The sequence below is a fragment of the Haliotis asinina genome, chromosome 6 (genome assembly GCF_037392515.1).
Source record: "Haliotis asinina isolate JCU_RB_2024 chromosome 6, JCU_Hal_asi_v2, whole genome shotgun sequence".
Classification (NCBI taxonomy): Eukaryota; Metazoa; Mollusca; class Gastropoda; order Lepetellida; family Haliotidae; genus Haliotis; species Haliotis asinina.
The window spans coordinates 11,466,614-11,485,752 of record NC_090285.1 but is presented as its reverse complement, the minus strand read 5'-3'; the positions used below and the strand labels follow the sequence as shown (position 1 = coordinate 11,485,752).

The 19,139-nt window shown below is 38.9% G+C and overlaps 1 pseudogene; it reads left to right on the top strand.

Annotated features, from left to right (window-relative positions):
• The first annotated feature begins 1,252 nt into the window (after positions 1-1,252).
• Positions 1,253-15,090, top strand: LOC137286845 (uncharacterized; annotated as a pseudogene).
• The last annotated feature ends 4,049 nt before the right edge of the window (positions 15,091-19,139 follow it).

Here is a 19,139-nt window from a genome sequence, read left to right as displayed (position 1 = left end):
ATATAGCTATTTATGGTGCATTTATCGGAGTATATCACCGCTGTGTCCCAAGTGTCATTTGCCACAGCTACAATGAAACACTGTCCTTGTTGACACTCGGTGGCGGATGAAGAGCAGTGGTGTTGTATTTTACTATATCCATCATGTCTCTTACGAATTCTGGTTCAAATAGAAATGACTAAAAAGACCCTCTAGAGGCTGATCATCTTTCAAGTCATGAAGGTGTTTCAGCTTCACAGCAACAAGAAACTGAGTCTAAGTTTATAGTCATTGCGTCTACAAATGGAGAACCACTTAAACTCCGTTTGTGATATCAAAAACAATTCAGTCTATATGTGAAGAAGTAAATAACGTTTCACGTCTCCATGGCGGTTTGCTTCTTGTGGAGTGCTTGCGTCGGCAGCAGTCAGTCTATTTACCACAAGTCTATTAAACCACAAGTTTGCAAATATTAATGTTGTCGTCTCACCACAAGAAACAGAATGGTACCACTGAGCCAAGCAACACCTACCCGTTTACATTGCGACTGTGCCTAAATCTATAAAAGCCGGTTATTTCAATATCGGAGTAGAGGTATACATCCCAAGTCCACTCTGGTGTGGACAAGGTTCTACGTCCCGTCGTAGTGTTCAACGTTATCAAGGTTGCTGTGAAGATGATCATGATCCTTCCTGCAATAAAGATCCTAAATGTGCAAATTGCGGTGGTAACCATGTATCAAATTCTTGCCCTGATTGGCAGATACAAACATAAATCCTCAAATTGAAACATCTGAATAACGTTTCCTTTGTTGAAGCTAAAAATCATGTTACAAGTCAGATCCAATCTGAAATATCGTCGACTCAACTGTTGTCTCTGGAAAACGAAAAACGATCTGACTTGGATGAAATCTGTTAAACCAGTGAAAGCTGTTACGTCTTGAACTCCTTCTGACTGCCAGGCTACTGTACCAACATGTGCCTCTCAAACTGTGAGTGAGTCAGAACCTGAGCGTACTCAAACAAATATTGATTTGGAGGAACGATAAAAGGCGACTATTCTTGTCGTAAGAGGCGACTAACGGGTGGTCAGGCTCGCTGACTTGATTGGGACATGGCATTGTTCCCAATTGCGCAGATCGATGTTCATGTTGTTGATCACTGGATTGTCTGGTCCAGACTCGCCATACAAACCGTCGCCATATAGGTGGAATATTGTTGAGTGCGGCGTAAAACTAAACTCACTCACTCATATCTGCTTTAAACCCCTTGAGATGGAGGTGTCTCCATCTTCACAGCAGAAGGATATGGGTTCTTCCTCAACGTAGGAGAGATCCTTAATAGAACCACCATAAGCCAAAATCGTAATCTCACTCAACAGAATTGCAAGAGGACTGAAGAATAACTTCAAGGAGATCCACTGATTACTACAGGACTTTAAACCATCAGTATTTTGTCTTTAAGAGACATATCTTAAAAATACAGATACTCCAGACTACAGACCTCCGGGAGGTGCATCCATTTTGGTACAGCAGGGCATAATACATAGCCCTGTTCCTCTTCATACGAATCTTCAAACTGTAGCTGTTCGCCTAATCTAGCACATTGCATTTTCACTACCTCCCTCTTCTGGCATTCAGCAATCGGATCCTCAAATCTATGTGATCAGCTTCCAAAGCCATTTATAATCATGGGTTACCTCAATGGCCACAAAACGCTTTGTGCAGCTACCAACACAAATCATAAAGGTAAAATTATAGAAGAATTCATTTCAGATTTATAGGATATTAAACGAGCTTCCCCTTTTATATCAAGTTTATGTCCCTCACTAAAGCTCGTGACAAACCAAAATTATTTCACGAGGGACATAAACTTGATATGAAAGGGGAACGAGTTTTGTATCCTATTTATTACCCACGTTTTAAAAAGTGAAAATATCGTTAAAATAAAGCAATATTTTGCTCTCCTATATAGAACCATGTAACGCTGATTAATACACCATATTGGTGATTGGAATGTCAACCGCTTCACTCCAGGAAAACGTACGCTGCGTAGAGGCAATGTATTTCCTATACGGCGCCTAATCACAATTTAAGACAGAATCAAGTCGTGATCAAAATTTTTTTTTTTTCAGTTGAGGATTTGTTTTCAAAAGCAATAATGTAATTCATCAAAACATTTGTGAAGTGTAAATATTGACTACGTGACCTAAATCTTGCCTGAACGTCAGTCAGCCATCACTGTCGGGCTAGTCGTCATGTTGAGAAGTGTTCACAAAGAAGATTATAGGAAGCATTTAATTAGGAGCGGCAAACTCAACAGCAAAGATTAATGTGAATAACTGGGAACTGTATGTTTCAAATAGTTGAGCTTAATGTTCTTCATCGGAGGACGAGTTACTGCAAATAATTCGGCGACGTTTGCGCAGGATGTCAGTGACGCCTTCTCATCTCGGCTAGGAATTCCCACTTGTCGAGATTCGACGTTTATGTTGAAGACTGCACCGAAAATTAGGTCTGAAAACACAGCCTACAACCTCGAACTAAGACGATTTCAAGCCTATTGTGTTCAGATTCTGGTAAGTGCCTTTGACCCTTACATAAGAAACCACGGGAGGCATGGCAGTGACAAAATGTTTGTGCGGGAGGAGGCGAATGGATGGGGCTGACAGTGGCAGTGATAAACACACAAGAGCGCCGCTCGTCTTTTGATGTTGTGTGTTACTGTGCAGTCCTGACAACATACACGCAGAAGGCATTCAGTCTCTTGATAACATTCACAACTCTTCAAATCAATAGTCCGTCAATTTTGACGAAATCAATAACTTTTACGGGCGACGCCATATTTGTTTACACTCGTGAGAGGCCTACAAGACGTATTTGTTTACGTATTTTTATAGATTGTTTTATTTTCGTTTTTATTACAGAAACTTGAGTTATCATAGAATTGAAAACAATGCTAGTAACCACACTAAATGAAATAAATTTTATCTAATTCCATGGAAGTGTTTTCGTTTTACATACCCTCAGGTGTGAAAACTTGAATGAAAATCATGAATGGAATGAGTGATGAAAGTAGTACCAGTAATGTCAAAGTTCACGTATTATCCAATCAAATCACTCGAAGGTGTTATGAAACACCTTTACGAAGCACCATGTGGGTAATAAAATAATTTATGTATATTTAGTGGTGATGCAGCTGTATATCTACATCCAGCTACAGGAACACATTTATCCCTGGATTTATCTCTTACGGACCCCATGTTATGTAATGGATTTGAATGGATGGTCCATGACGACCTATGTGGGAGTCATCACTTCCCTACCATTCTGAAAACAACTGACCCTGCTGATGATCCATCGTTATCCAGAAGGCACTTCGCCAGGGCTGACTGGTCATTATGTGAAAACTATGTACCGATATGTTTTTGCGACAAGTGTTTTCCGATATACTGAATGACATTGCCTGAACAAACTATTCCCAGTTTCACATATTCGCAGTTCCACATATTCGCAAGCCATGATTCAATGAAGAATGCAAACAAGCCAGAAAGTGTAGGAAGAAAGCTGAGAAGTATTTTACAGTCTTTACGTTGAGGCAGATGAACCATCTCTTACATAACGCCATCTAAAATTAGCTTTACAACTTATCACAAAACCATACTCTCACGAATCTAACCCTGCATATAATTGTGTCTTCAAAACTCTCTATGAGGATGTGTATTACAAAAAGTCTTCTCTTGTTCCGCCTCTTCGGCCAAGAATTAAGCCATTTGCTGGCACTGACCTGGAAAATATAGCTCCTTCCAGACATCTTTCTTCTCATCCTTGGTAATTGGTTAGGCCACAAGTTGAATTAACATTAACTACATTTAAAAAATCAGAAACTAATGAATAACAATATAGACAAGAACATAATCAATTGGATCCAGGACAATATCTTCCAGAATACCGAATAACAGCTCTATTTTTACTGCAGAAGCAAAAAGCCATATTAACAGCTCTTAAAGACATCCATGCCCTATGTGCAACGGATATGCAAATGTATATGTAATCTGTTGTAGGCTTGCATCTACCAGTGTATTACATTCAACATATCTTAATGCTTTAGATGAGTTAATGGATGCCTATGATATGCTTTGTAAAGAAGGTGTTCATGTATTAGGAGTTCTGAACTCAGATCTGTGTACAGCTGTTTTTCCTCACGTGAAAAGGAACCCGAAAAGCTAATTACCTATAGAAATCTTGTACACGTGTTACATAAATCTCGCATGTATGACCCGGACTATACATGGAGATGTAAGGACAATTTGTGCAAGTCTCTAACTAACTATATCCTTATACCCTCTCATGAGGTAAGCAACATACTTCAATGTTGTGTGCTTGATCAGTGTGACTACACGATCTCTGCCCACTTTCCTTGTTTGGTAAAGATTACAGTACAATCTAAATCTGTAATTCCTACGTCCAAAACATGTATTCCGAAATGGCACAAAGCTGACTCCACTGAATTGAATCCTTACACATAAGAAACGGGGAGTCTTCTCTCTGACGTATGTATGCCATGCAATGAAGTTCAACCTCTATAATGAAAAGATTGGTAGTGCTCTTACTAGTGTTAACTCTCAGTGCATTCCCTCTGGAACATTTAGAAAAGCTTTGCGTCTTATATAACGCAATTATGAAAGCTGTCTACTTTCCCAATATCTTCAGACTGGATATGGCTTTTCCACTTTATAAGGGAAAAGGTTCAAAATGTGATCCCAAAAACTACAGAGGTATCACACTTAGCTCCTGTATGGGAAAACGATTTGAAAAACTATTTCTCTCACGTCTACAATGTTACATAAGCCATATTAACCCTTACTTTCCAAACCCTCTACTGTGCAATTATTTCAACGTTCATGCTCAATAATTGCGTAACATATTATGTTGAGCTTGGCTCAGAAGTCTTTTCAGCGTTTCTCGATAATGAGAAAGCCTTTGATCGCAATTGGCATAACGGTCTATTCCTAAACGTTGGGTATAGCGGGGGGAATGTGGAATCTGCTATATTATCGTTACACCTGCAGCTCTTCTTTTGTAATGTACAACGGAAATAGTTCGGATACATTTGAAGTGAAACAAGGTGTATGGCAAGGTAGACCTCTGTCTGCATGGTTCTTCTTTGTCTTTATTAATGATTTATCAACCGAATTATAACTTAGTAACAATGGTATATGTGTATATGGTATTGACGTGCCATCGATTCTGTTAGCCGATGATACGACACTATTAAGTACCACCCCTTCTAGACTGCAGAATTCACTACATATTGTCTGGACCATGCAGGTAGCAAAGGTACTGTAAGTCCCCATGGTTCCTAGTGTGGTGATCTACCTTCTGTTGTTGGCGATCTATAGTCTGTTTTTATATTGTATTATCTAAATAGTGCTATTAGTTTTAACTTTCCATGCTAGTTTTAATTGAAATTGTGATATTCTAGTTGTTTTACTGTCCTTCGTTGACGGGTTTTTATGATTTATATATGCGTTTTTTCATTGTTGTATGTTCTCGTCACGATATGGCTGAGATATTGCCGATGTGACGTTAAGTATTAACTCACTCACTCACTACATATTGTCTCAGAATATACTTCTCGGTGTAGTTGTTTCGGAAAGGGAAACAATCTTGTCCTGAGCTTTCATTTATCGCAATTAATATTAGTTCATCAGTAAAATATTCTGTGAGTGGCAACCTAGGTCTCTGGACAATGGTTTGATACACTGATAAGTGCAGATTGTTATTCTTAGGAAGATTATGTAACAACACTTGTCATTAATCAACGAAAACGCTGTTCTGTGCATTCTTTTCACTCACTGTTCACTTAAATATTAACTCATGCAGTATTTGCAACACTTTATTATATACTGTGCGAAAGTATAATCTACTGAAATATGTAGTAACTTATGTGCAAACTGGAATTTTCCGTCAAACACAGTTTGGAGCAGAATAGTTGTAAGTGCTATCTTCTCTTATGAAGAAGCTCAATGGAAATTAAGACTTTCCATAAGAGAAGATATGTCCAGGTATTCTGTAATACACCAAACACGGAGTCTACATAGACTTTACACTCAAATGTATTTGTATCCAGGCTATAAAGCCTGTATACAACAATGAGACACAGAAATCATTTGTATTAATTGAAATGCTGGATGATGATGATGCCCTTGTACCTTTGTTGGTGCCAATCTTCAGATCCCTGGCCTTGACGAAACAGCATGGCAACCATCATATTACACTTTTCGGACTACATCTATTTGTCTGTTCCTTAAAGGACTCTTTGATGTATACTTTATAGACTACCACTGTTGTAAATATCCGTGCTTTGTTAATATCATATGTATGTATGTAACTGACTGATATCATAAATGCTTAATCTTCCAATGTCTTTTAGAGGAAATAAAAACATTCATTCAATCAGTCAGTCAGTCAGTCACTCACTCACTCAGTCAGTCAGTCATTGGTTCATTATTCAAAGACATCCTAAACATAAACAATATATAATCTATTCAGACTCTCTTTCTTGCCTTCAGGCTACTAAAACGTATCATGTAAGCATCCTCTTTTAACTGAAATAATTGAATTGTATTGTAATGATCTTGCTACTGGCCAATACGACATTGTCTTCTGTTGGTTACCCAGCCATGTTGGCATTTCCGGTAACACAGTGGCCGATTTTGCTGCTAAGGCAGCACTCAACAAAACTGTAACACCACTTCAAATTCCATACTCAGATTACAAAACTAGCATTAGAACGTATATCCGTGAGCTGATGTAGAATGAATGGGACGCTCAAGTAGGTATTAATATGTTACATGCTATAAAACCCTATATTGGCTACACCTTCTTGGGCTGTCAGTCCAGATTTGAGGAGGTCATCATGCGACGATGTCGCGTTGGCCACTCAAGATATACAATTGAATATTTGCTTAAAGGTGAAGATCCTCCATTTTTTATCCCTTGTGATGAAAGAATCACAGTTAAACAGGTCTTTCATCACAAGGGACAAATATTACAAATCCCAAACTATAAAGGATGTGTTAAATAATGTAAGGTTTCATTTAGTTATTGTATTTTTAAAAGAATTGGATATGTTAAATGATTTGTAAACCGATAAATATTTAATTATTGGTAGCTTAGATTAATAACTAAGATTGTTAGTGACTGTACCCTCAATGGGGGTTGAATTATGGTAAAATCATTGTGAGAGACCTCCAGTTGTTGGCTATCTATAGCCTGTTTTTATATTGTATTGTCCAAATAGTGATATTAGTTTTAACTTTCCACGCTAGGTTTCATGTTAATTGTAATATTGTAGTTCTTGTCTTGTCCCTTGTTGACATTAACTCACTCACTCGCTCACTCGCTCACTCACTCACGTAATGCTATCGTTAATGATAACATGATAATTTACCTTACCACCAGTGATACTGTCGCCGTTTCACTGTCCATTGCAGGCAAGTTTTATGCTTGAAAATGTATTTATTTTAAATCCACAATCTACAAGATCCATAATCATGACTATGGCCCTGAAGATGGATCTTAAATAAGACGAATAGTATATGTGAGCCTATGATAGGATTCTGGATCATTGAACATCAATGTCACTGTCACATTCTGTACATAATTTAACCCATGAAGATGCGGAATAGAACTGATCCTTAGTAACCCATGCTTGGTGATCGGGTGGCTAGGCTCGCTGACCTGGTCGACACATGTCATCGTATTCCAGTTGCGTACAACGATGTTCATGATGTTGATCACTGGATTGTTTATTCTACGCTCGATTATTTACAGACCGCCGCCATATAACTTTAATATTGCTGAGTTCAACGTAATATTCACTCACTCACTCATACTTCATGGAATAGTTAATGTTATGATTCTTTGAGAAGTGACTGAATGGAAATGTGTGTATGACAATTTCGGCTCCACTTGCTTTGGTTTGTCGGTTGGTTGTTCTTTAATACAGCACTCAGCAATAATCGTGTAAATAATCAAATCTGGTCTCCATAATCCAGTGATTCACGACACCTATACAACTGGCATTCCATAACATGTGTCAACCAAGTCACACATACTGATATTTCTATTGTTGTTGCAGATTATGCTGATATCCACAGTATGTGACAGTGACATTGTAATCTCAGTTCGCCGCCATTATCTGTTATGATAATTGAGCTGTTGCGGTCTTCCATCGATCGCAGACGTAAATCGTCTTTCCTTCATTACTCAATGGCAAATATTCCCACCCGAAACTTCATGGATATGTGTTGGTAGTACTAGTAGTAAGCGACATAGTTACATCACCACAGCTAGATTAGGTTAGATAAATCTGATGACAGACTGCGGTATTTTCTCAATACCGCCGTTTGCCAATTTGTCCAACAGCAATACGTCCATGCCCTTTGTACTTCAACGTGAACACATTATATATTCATCTTCCCAAAGGAAATAACAGCCTGTAGTATATATACGGCGAGACACCATATTGGCGAGATCATTCAGCATGTACAACATCATGATTTCCCTCAGTTATTTTGAAGTGAAGATGTATGTTTACATCCCACTATCTTTACTAGGTATAATTGGAAACGCGATTAGCGTGTTTATTCTTTCCAAGATGAACTCAAAGTCCTTGAGATTATTGAAGTACCTCAATGTGGTGGATATTATACTGTTAGCGATGGTTTGCACTTGGAGTATGGTGACTACACGTGGATTTACTGATCTTGCTCTCGCTGAAAACATTGTGGATCTGTGTGTTGGGACATTGCCTCTTGTAGTTCAGACTTTTGAAGCATACCTGACTGTCTTGATTGCCACTGTGAGATGTCTGGCCGTGGCAATGCCGTTCAGATTTTCAACTTTCATGCGTGATTCAGTGCAAAATAAGTTACTCTTTGCAAGTGCAGTATTTTCAGTGTTTTTCAACGTGCCTTTCATAGTAGGGCAGTACGCACGAAGAACATCTTCACACACTTGGATTCCAGACTTCTGCTTCTACTTCCAACAGATATTTTGCCGGTTTCTTCCAATACTCGTCATTCTCAGTTGCAACGCCATCCTAGTTATTTCAAGATGTAGAATGAAATCATTACATAGACAGGACAACCAAAGTAGTTCACCCAATGGACGACACGGCAGGAGTGCGTTTCAGTTGACGTGCCTCGTCCTTGCAATCACTGCAATGTTTATCGTTACACACGGTTCTTTAGGTGTTGTTAATATCTATGTTTGGACTCATCGCTCTGCACTTGGTATAGTTGAATATTTCGGTAAATTTTCCACTTTTATGATTATTACTAACAGTGCTACTAACTTCCTGTTTTATTGTTTGATCGGTAGCGAGTTTAGAACAACCCTCGTATCTCTGTGCAAGAGGAATCCCTGTTCCACAAGAAGAAACAGATCTATGCCCGTGTCAGCAGTGTAGCAGTTCGACTACGCGTCGACTGACTGACTGCTATCACTATTTGACTACCATTTTCAGTTTGAGATACATTGGCTACCTGGTGACCTGAGAGCTCTGTTTGTAAACATTTTGCTATACGTTCCAGTAGGCTACAACTCGGCGGCCAGATGTATCTAATTATCAGGATGGAACCACCGAGGGATTATTGTTGCTGGTGTTGTGTGTGAAAGTGATAATTGTCAAAGAAGCATCATTGATACAGTGTGTCCTTGTCAGAGACATACCTCATGGTGAGTTTATGCGAATATATGATTTTCTATACATTTTGAAATTTTGTTTAGAAACGGATTTTGCTTACAAATTTAGTATAAGGAATATCTGAATATTGAAAACACAGCCATCCATTTAGCAATGTACCTTATCAGATGTGGTGTGGGACAGTAGGTATAGGTATGGTTCCTCTATACCGATGTGCAGCCAACAACTCATCAGCCAGCTTTGTGTTCATCTCTTTACCGTACTTTGATTGACGAACTGACAGTACCAATAAAATGTATACATCATACAAAAATTATTCAAAATGTTCTTGTTTCTGGACAAACCAAATTATTGTATACTAAGCCTTCGGTTAATGCTCTGATACAATAAGTTTACTAGTTACAGCTAGGGGAAGATATCAAAACATCTCCTCACCTCCCCAAAATATCGACTATTTACTCGCTTGAATTTTGAAAAAGGCACAATAGTGATCGTATGTATTTCAATTTCGTTAAAAGACCAATCTATCACCCAAGAATACCTTAAGATATTTCGGAAATTAAACACACAGGAACGCCGAAGTGAACTTTCCGCTTTATTGCAGAGAGTTTTATTGAGAAAACTCATGTACCCGTGTCGTTAATGTTACCCCTGTAACATCACGTATAATTCGAACATGAAACATTGCCTACGTGACGTTAAATATTCACTCACTCACTCAAGTGTCAAAGTGAAAATAAGGTGAAATAACGGATGCAAAACGCAAACTGTGCTCGAAAAAGTTATTTGGTTGATAATGACAATCAACACCACTCATGGAATTGTTTTAACTAATGAAGCTTCCAATTAGTCCAGATACTATGGAGATGGTTGTTTGGGGTTTTCTTTTTTCTTTTTTCTTTTTTTTTTTTTTGTTTAGTTTTTTTTGTGAATGTTTCTATTGACATTTTAATTTTGTTTATTAAAAGGTTTGTTAAATGCCCTAAGGGACTCTCGAAACTGAAAAGAGCATGAAATGCTTGGTTGTCTGTAGCAGATCAGAAGTACGTTATAAGTATTCAGTCAGCAAATTTACTGCCTGTCTCTGAACAAAACCATGTAATATTCCTTTGATATACTGCCATTATCATACTTTTTTTACGATTGCTGAAATAGGATAAAAAGCATACAAGCTCTCATACATACATACACTATGGCAAAATGGAACATTTTGCAGATTTTCCTTCAGTTTCATCGCAATATTCTGTGAGAGTCACAGAGTCATTTGTTTCATTGAACCCTTTTCACTTTTCCGAATCCAATGTTAGGCTGCAGTTCACCATATTTTGTAAAACTAATATTTAGAAACTTTTTTCTGCTATGTGATTGTAAAATCAATTCTCGGACACATTCGTCGGCAAGTAACATTTAAATTGCTAATGCGATGTTTGGTGAAAATCATATATTGAAAAAACTACTGAACAAAACCAACAAACATACACATACGGGTATCAAACATACACCTCCGTTATTATTTTCTCCTTGTTATGCAATTGTATAATGCAAGTGATGCGACATCTGAGCTTCTGTCCCCTCGATCTTCACTCGTGGAAAATATCAGTCCGAAAATATATACCTGTCAAAAGCCCCAACCGGCAAGTTCCATATTTTGCATAAAGCAGCGATTTCTTCCTTATCCGACAACACCGATTGTTGTAGCCATGTCAATACAGGCAAATGTAGTATCATAGATGTTCAGAGCTTGGGAACGCCACTTAAACATCAAAAGTATCTTCTGGTTTGCTATTTATACACATTTGCAAAAACCCGAAGGTATTTACAGGTGCGGTTTCGTGTTACTGAGTGGGGAACACTTGTCGGGAAGTAGAATACCGAACAAATTACTAAGAAAGTTACGTAAGAATCTTACGTCTTGCTTAAGGTTATGAAACAAATCAACGTTCGTGAATTCAACTTTCCGGGTGAATATGAATTCATTTTAAAACGCCAATAATAACGCCGTGAATAGCGAATTCCCCGTGTCAAAAATGGGGAAACTGATGATGCTCCTATATTCACATTAATTTTCATGCAGTTCACTTTCCCTGAAATGGCGGTCGGTGATATCAGGAAACAGAGTATTTTATTTTAGAAAGTATGCATACACTTACAACATGACCTGATGTCAGCACTTGAACATGGAGACGATTATCGTTATATTGCTTACAAAGTAAACAGGTGCTGAATAACTTGTATGGACTTGATCGTGTCTTCCATTGATGATTAGTCCCACAAGGAAAAGAGATTAGAAACAGACTCAAACAACTCTGGTTTGTCTTAAGCAGCATCAGTCACTAAACAACACACGCAACAGCCACAGTGAAGTAATTACCGAGCTTGGTGGACATCACTATAGTCCGCCTGATGATGCTTATATTCAGGTACGGTATACCTTTTATAACATAGGATAATTAGAAACTGCTGTTCACTTTTGGATGTGTCAAATGCCTGTTATGTCTTCTTAATACCACTCTTGCCATTGTTAATGTCTTTGCGGTTATTTGCCTTCGTATAAAGATATTATGCATTCAGTTTGCCCCCCAAACAACTTGTACTTTCCTAATGATGGATGCTCTCAGGATTCAAGACCAGTCGTCATGTGTTTATGTGCACTCGTGCATTGATGTTTGTAGTTCAAACTTTTGAGGCATACTTGACTGTCTTCATTGTCTTTGCGAGACGTTTAATTATGACGAGACCTTGCACGTTTCCGACTTCTATGCGGTGTCAGTGCAGAATAAGTTACTTCAGGTGACTTGATCGTCTCCGTGCAATCACTGCTGCCTTGTTTATATTCTTCAGAGGTCTCTGAACTAACCTTAATTATATGTCACACTGCAGATAGGTTTGGATCTAATTTAGAACAACCCTGGCATCTCTGTTTGAGGAGACCATTTGCTCCATGAGGCCAGAGATCAATGTCCGCATCATCAGTGGGAACATATAAATATATATTTCAGCCAGTTGATTACAATTTGAGTAGAACATAGCGACCGATTGGTTTTAGAGTTGGCTTCTATTGTTGACGACGACGAGTGAGTGAGTGATTGAGTTAAGATTTAAAGTCACATTTGCAATATATCAGCCATATCGTAACTAAAACTAGTTCTTAAAAGGAGAAAAATCATTTTGGACAAAACAATGTAAAAGTGGGCTATAGGTCGCCAACAGCTGGGGATAGTGTTGACGACGAAATCATCGACATTTCCTAATTATTTCTGGTGTTGTGTATGAAACTGACGATCAGTGCTACCAACTTCATTTTCTACTTTTTGATAGGAATCTAATTTAGAACAACCCTGGTATCTCTGTCCGAGGAGACAGTTTGTTCCATAAGGCCAAAACGATCAATGTCCGTATCATCAGTGTGATCATATAAATATATTTCAGCTAGGTCACTACCATTTGAGTACAGCATAGCGACCTATTCGTTTTATAATTAGCTTTAAATGTTGACTACGAAATCATTTACATTTTCTAATTATTTCTGTTGTTGTGTGTGAAACTGACGATCAACAGAGGAGCAGCATTGACTCAGGACGTCCAGATCTGTATACATTCTCCGAAAAAGCTGATCCGTGTGGTGGCTGCCATAAGTCTGTATTTTGTCAATGCAAAATAGTGTAACTCGGTTTATGTTTACGATATAAACACGGTATTGAAAAATGTGTATTTGATGGCTACGTGTACGGCTGTGTGAATTGACATATAAATATATATTACAGTATAGTGGGGTGTCTAGGACAGAATATCATTTTCTGAGTACAATATCACTACCTTTATCCCTTTAGAAACGAATTGTGGTGACCACCATCTAGTTCTTAAAGTTACTTACAGTTACAGAACTCAATGATTTTATGTTATTCAATGTACAGTGAAAATAATGTACGTGTGCTATCAACAGCACAAAAAACTTCCACCGACTACCGCCTTCCAACTTGATAACCATCTGTGTATCACTACATTGAAGATACACATTTTCAGCGAATTAGTGTTATACAGTATTTGGCAATCGCAATATCTAACATCGAATATATGAATTATGCTCACAAAATACCCTAAAATACAAATATTCTCTCTCTATTAATGATATTTTGTTCTCGGGGTTTGGTGCTTGCTCAATTAAAAGTATTTTATGAGCGCTTTGTTCAAGTCAAACAAGTTTCCTACATTTCCATTAAAGATAAAAGTAAAAAGAAGAAACATAAAAACTTAACTTAGAAATTCAGAAAATGGCAGACACAGAGGTCTGTAAATATGATGAATATGCGCTGCTAGAATTTCGAAAACACATTGCTCCATAATAGTGAGTCAGGTAGAGGTCACATATACTTATAATGGATAGCCATCAGCAGCCAAGAGACAGACTTATGTTACTTATCCTCTAAAAAGGGGAAAGCTAATGTAATGTACACACTACAGAGATGAAACGTACCTGCTCTAACACACCAGATTGATTTGATGACACACAGAAAAAGAAAAGTGGATCAAGAACTGAGCCTGCTTTTACAGTATGCCATCCTGATTGCAACCAAAATGTATCACACGTTCACATTTTGCCACATATAGCGATACACTGCATAGGGATGGTCTTTCAGGCTATGCAGCTGAATGAACATTGTACAGCAAGTATCACCATTTATTAGGTAATTTGCAATTTATTTGCCATCTACTTAAGCATATTACGCATTTCTTTCGCAAAAGGGAACACCAACACTAAGTATATATTTGACGTGGAGATGACAACTCAGTGTATCCATCATCATCCTGTTATCTTCTGGAATAGTGTTGTGTTTGCTGGGCATTAATGGAAACTCAGTAAGCGTGTGTGTTCTCTATAAATTGAATTCAAAGCCAATACGACTCCTGACATACCCCAACGTGCTGGATATGGGACTACTAGTAATCATCCGTTTCGTGCTGATGATGACTGTCCTTGAAAGAGAAGGACTGGGGTTCATACTTTGCAGCTGTTCCTTTGTCTAGCACTATTGTTTTCTACACTTTAAACGTTTGGGGCATACCTGACTGTAATGATGGCATTTGTGAGATGTCTGGCCGTGGCAATGCCTTTTAGATTCTCCACTTGTGTGCGTGATTCTGTTCACAACAAGTTGCTATTGCGGTGTTTTCTCTGTTATTCAACGTACCCTTCTTTCTCCTGTGGATATTTATCTTTTCGGATTCATTCTCTAGTGTCCAGGTTGTTGAATTTCACGCCACGTACCTTAGTCTGGTATTTTCATGCATTATCCCTATACTCGTCAGCGTCATCTGCAACGTCAACGTCCTCGTGGTATCCAGATGCAGAATGAGATCGTTAACACGCCACAAAGACGAATGTAGATCCCCTGATTAACAAAGTAAGGACAACGACAAAGAGGTGTGAGAGAATGTTTCTTCTTTATTCCTAGTACATGAGAGCGGCTCGTAGTCGGGAGACTGAGAGCAGTCCTGGACTGGCTGCTGAGACCGGTTGATGTTGCTGGGGTCGTCTCTGTCCGCTCTCTTTCCGCTCTGCCTTCTGCCTGGCCGCCTCCCCTTCATATAGTCCCTTGGTCAGTCTTAATGGCCCGCTCATTTGCATTCCACCTGAAGTGCGCCTAGCTGGATACACGTCCGAAAAGTCAGCTACAAGCCCCCATTAATTTCATTACTGGTCACAGGTAGTGTCCATGCATTAAAGTGTCATGGCCGTCATGGTGGATTATTTTTGCAGCAGACCCTTGCTGCGTGTGGGTTCATTCGGGGGGCTGATCGCTGCTTTATGTAGCCCACATGTAGTGTGTCCAGTCGTTACTGTGTCCTTCTTTTCATGATGGCTTAGTTCACAGTAGTTCTTTGCTGGATACTTAATTATGCATTCGGTGGACTTAACATAGATTCACTTGGGACTGACCAGAGGAGGCGGGTATCAACTATGTTACACCTGACGCACGACATAGTCGGGGCATGCCTTGTTCTAGCAATAACTCTGATGTTTGTTGCCACTCACTGACCCTCGGGCGTTTACAAATTTGTTGCTTTAACATCTGATATTTCATCTGAAGTAACTGTCCATGTTCTGTCGTTTACAATTTTCATGACAATCATAAACAGTGCTACTAACTTCATTTTCTACTGCTTAATAGGTAGTGAATTCAGAACCACCTTAATATCTCTGTGCAAGAAGAAGCCTCGTTTCGCCATTGATTTGGTGTCTTTTTGTGCTATTTAACCAACTTGGACATTTCAAGAGCGAGGCACTGAGACAATAGATAGGCCAGAAACACCGCTACACATCGCCTGATGTACCTTTTAGCGTAGTATCTATGTATTTATGTAATTACAAGGTGCAAGTTAGTTCGTGTCTGATAGATGTGAACAAAACTATGTGACAGTTCCCAGATGATGTTTCCATGAATATATAGGACTTTAAAGGTCAGTAAAATTATATCTTCCTTTAACATTCCTCTTACTGGTATGTTTATTTGTGTAAATGTTTGAATAATTCGACCGAGCGTTTTCAGTGTGAAGTTTCAAGAAATGTTCAGGTCACATTAACGATGTACATGCACAGAGTGAATTTTACGAATCGGGATACACAAAACCCGATCGTCCGTTAAAAGTAAAAAGACAGGTTACAGTTGAGAGGATGTAATTGCAATCGATCGCTGTCAGTCAATCTCAACACATAGTATTTCAGTCTCAACTCCCTTGCGAGTATACAACTCTGCTTGTCACTTGGCGCACCAAGTTTATTGAGGCTCTCTCATCCTAACGAGGTACCCATTCACAGCTGGGTGGACTGGGTTCACTGCACTGCTCTTCACTGGATCACTAGCCTGGCGCCTTAACCTTAGCCAGCTCGCCCACCGTGCCCCCTGTGTATATACAGCCCAGAATTAGTGGGGAGTAGAACATGTTCCAGTTTTAACTCATCATATTATATCAAGTCGGTTCGTAAAAACCTTTTCAGGCGTGACCTCTCACAGCATCTTTCCCATCAAACAGCAAGCATGGAAGTACGTTATAGATGGAGGAGGAACTTGCCGAAGATTTACCAAGCTTACAGATGCCAAATGATTCCTTTTCACCACTTGCCCATGCTATTCCTAACGTACACGTAAATCATTTCGAATCGTCCTGCTCTTGATGAAATGAAGAAATATCGTTCCATCTCCAGTGCACAATGGTCTATTTTGCTGAAAAGCAGCACTCGACAAATCTATCGCATCAATACTTATCCCATACTCTTGTTATAAAGCTGCTATTCGGTAATACCTACTTGGTTTGTCAGTTCATATTTGAAAAGCTCATCATGCAATGATGTATTGACAATAGCAGGTATACACAATATATATTGAAAGGCGATGATCCTCCGTGATGTCCGTGATGAAAGAATCACAGTCAAGCATGTTCCGCTTGATTTTATTGATTTCTCCATCACACAAGAATAATATTTCAATGCCAAAACAGTTGGTGATGTATTTGTTTTTGAATCCACAATCCACAATCCACAAAATCCACAATCATGAATATGGTCCAGAAAGTGGATCTTAAATAAGACGAATAGTTTATTCGAGCCAGTGATAGGATTCTGGAACAATGAACCTCAATATCACTGTCACATTCTGTGAATATGTTAACCCGTGAAGATGCGGCTTGGAATTGATCTTCAGTAAACCATGCTTGGTGGTCGGGTGGGCAGGCTCGCAGACATGGTTGACACATGTCATCGTATCCCAATTCCGTAGAACGATGTTCATGATATTAATCACCGGACTGCTTACTCTAGACTCGATTATTTACAGGCCGCCGACATATAGCTTTAATATTGCTGAGTTCGGCGTAATCTTCACTCACACACTCATACTTTATGGAATAGTTCATAATGTGATTCTTTGAGAAGTGACTGGCGAGAAGCAGTCAACGTTAACAAAGATGATTTTAGTTGTCAAAATGCAAAGACAAAAACAGATTCTTTGAATGGAAACGTGTGTATGACAATTTCAGCTCCACTTGCCTTGGTTTGTTAGTTGGTTTTTTTAAAGCCGCACTCAGCGCGCAATAACCGAGTGAATAATCAAATCTGGTCTGGCAATTGGCATTCCATGACTGTGTCAACCAAGTCAGCGAGCCTGACCACTTATTTATCACACATACTGATGTAATCCATTCATACCTACATAGCTCGAGCTCCATACAAACAAAGCTTCATAGTCTAAGGTTGTGCCAAGTAACGATAAAAAAACATCATCAAAATTGTATAAGTCCGCTTGTATATCACAAGCACATAAGCATTCTCGGTGAAGCCAATGTCATGGCATTTAAGCTGGTATACCTTCACCAAGGAGACATGTACGACAGACCAAGACGATGCACCCATCGGTAAGCGTAATTACAGTCATCTTTCTTGTCAGTTCTTGAGAATCTGAGCACCTTCGGACTTGATCGTGAGAGAGGTTCATAGAGTATTTGTACATATTCGATTTGCGACTGTTTGGATATAGGATAATTAGAATGGTAAGTGTCAGTGATTTGCAAATTTATTCATTCTTGTCAGCTCTGTCTAACACAATAATAATTAATTAAGGAAAATATATAGGAAAAAGGGAAATCATTATCATGTCAGATATCAACAAAATGTAACCGTATTTGGTTTGTTGGGAATCACGTTATCATAATCATTGGTAATAATTGATTGTAATTCATAAACACGTGCTCCCTTTATGTCATGGAGCCAGGCACTAGACAGGCCACTGTATGCAGAACTGTACAAACGACGTCCGACGGATGTGGAACGGTTTCGATTTGACAGACGGAAAGTTCTAGTACCGATAATGGTCACCCCGATGATCATTAGCAATGACTATGATAATGGTGGTCCAAACAAACTAATCACTGAATCTCCTCCGCTGCTTTATATATTGCACCTGAATGAAACTCTGAAACAAGATACGTTAGCCAGTGATATTTAACAAAATAATGCAACACCACCTAATCCGACTCCAGTATCTCTACTTTTAACTCATGTACGATACTTATTCTAACAGTATCACCATAAAGCAAGGAAGTGTCAGCATATACACTGATATCTTAGATGTCATATGAAGCCGAATGAATGAAAATTGTGATTTAAAAGTTTAATTATAGATCCGAAAACCTTACTATCAGAGAATGTTGAAGAGCGTATGTCTCTGACATGAAATCATGAAGTCACTTGCTAAAGTGAGTTTATAGCTGTGCTTTTGTTTGTTGTTCATTTATGTCTATACACGGCCTGGCTTTAGTCTGTTCATGTCCGGCACCCGTGAACGGCCACCTCCTCGTGGTGGGTGCTGGGTAACGCAAAGAACCGTTCGAACCCCGTGTGGACCCGGGTCAACTAGGTCCATAGCACCCCAAGGAGCAACCGAATTGGGCAAC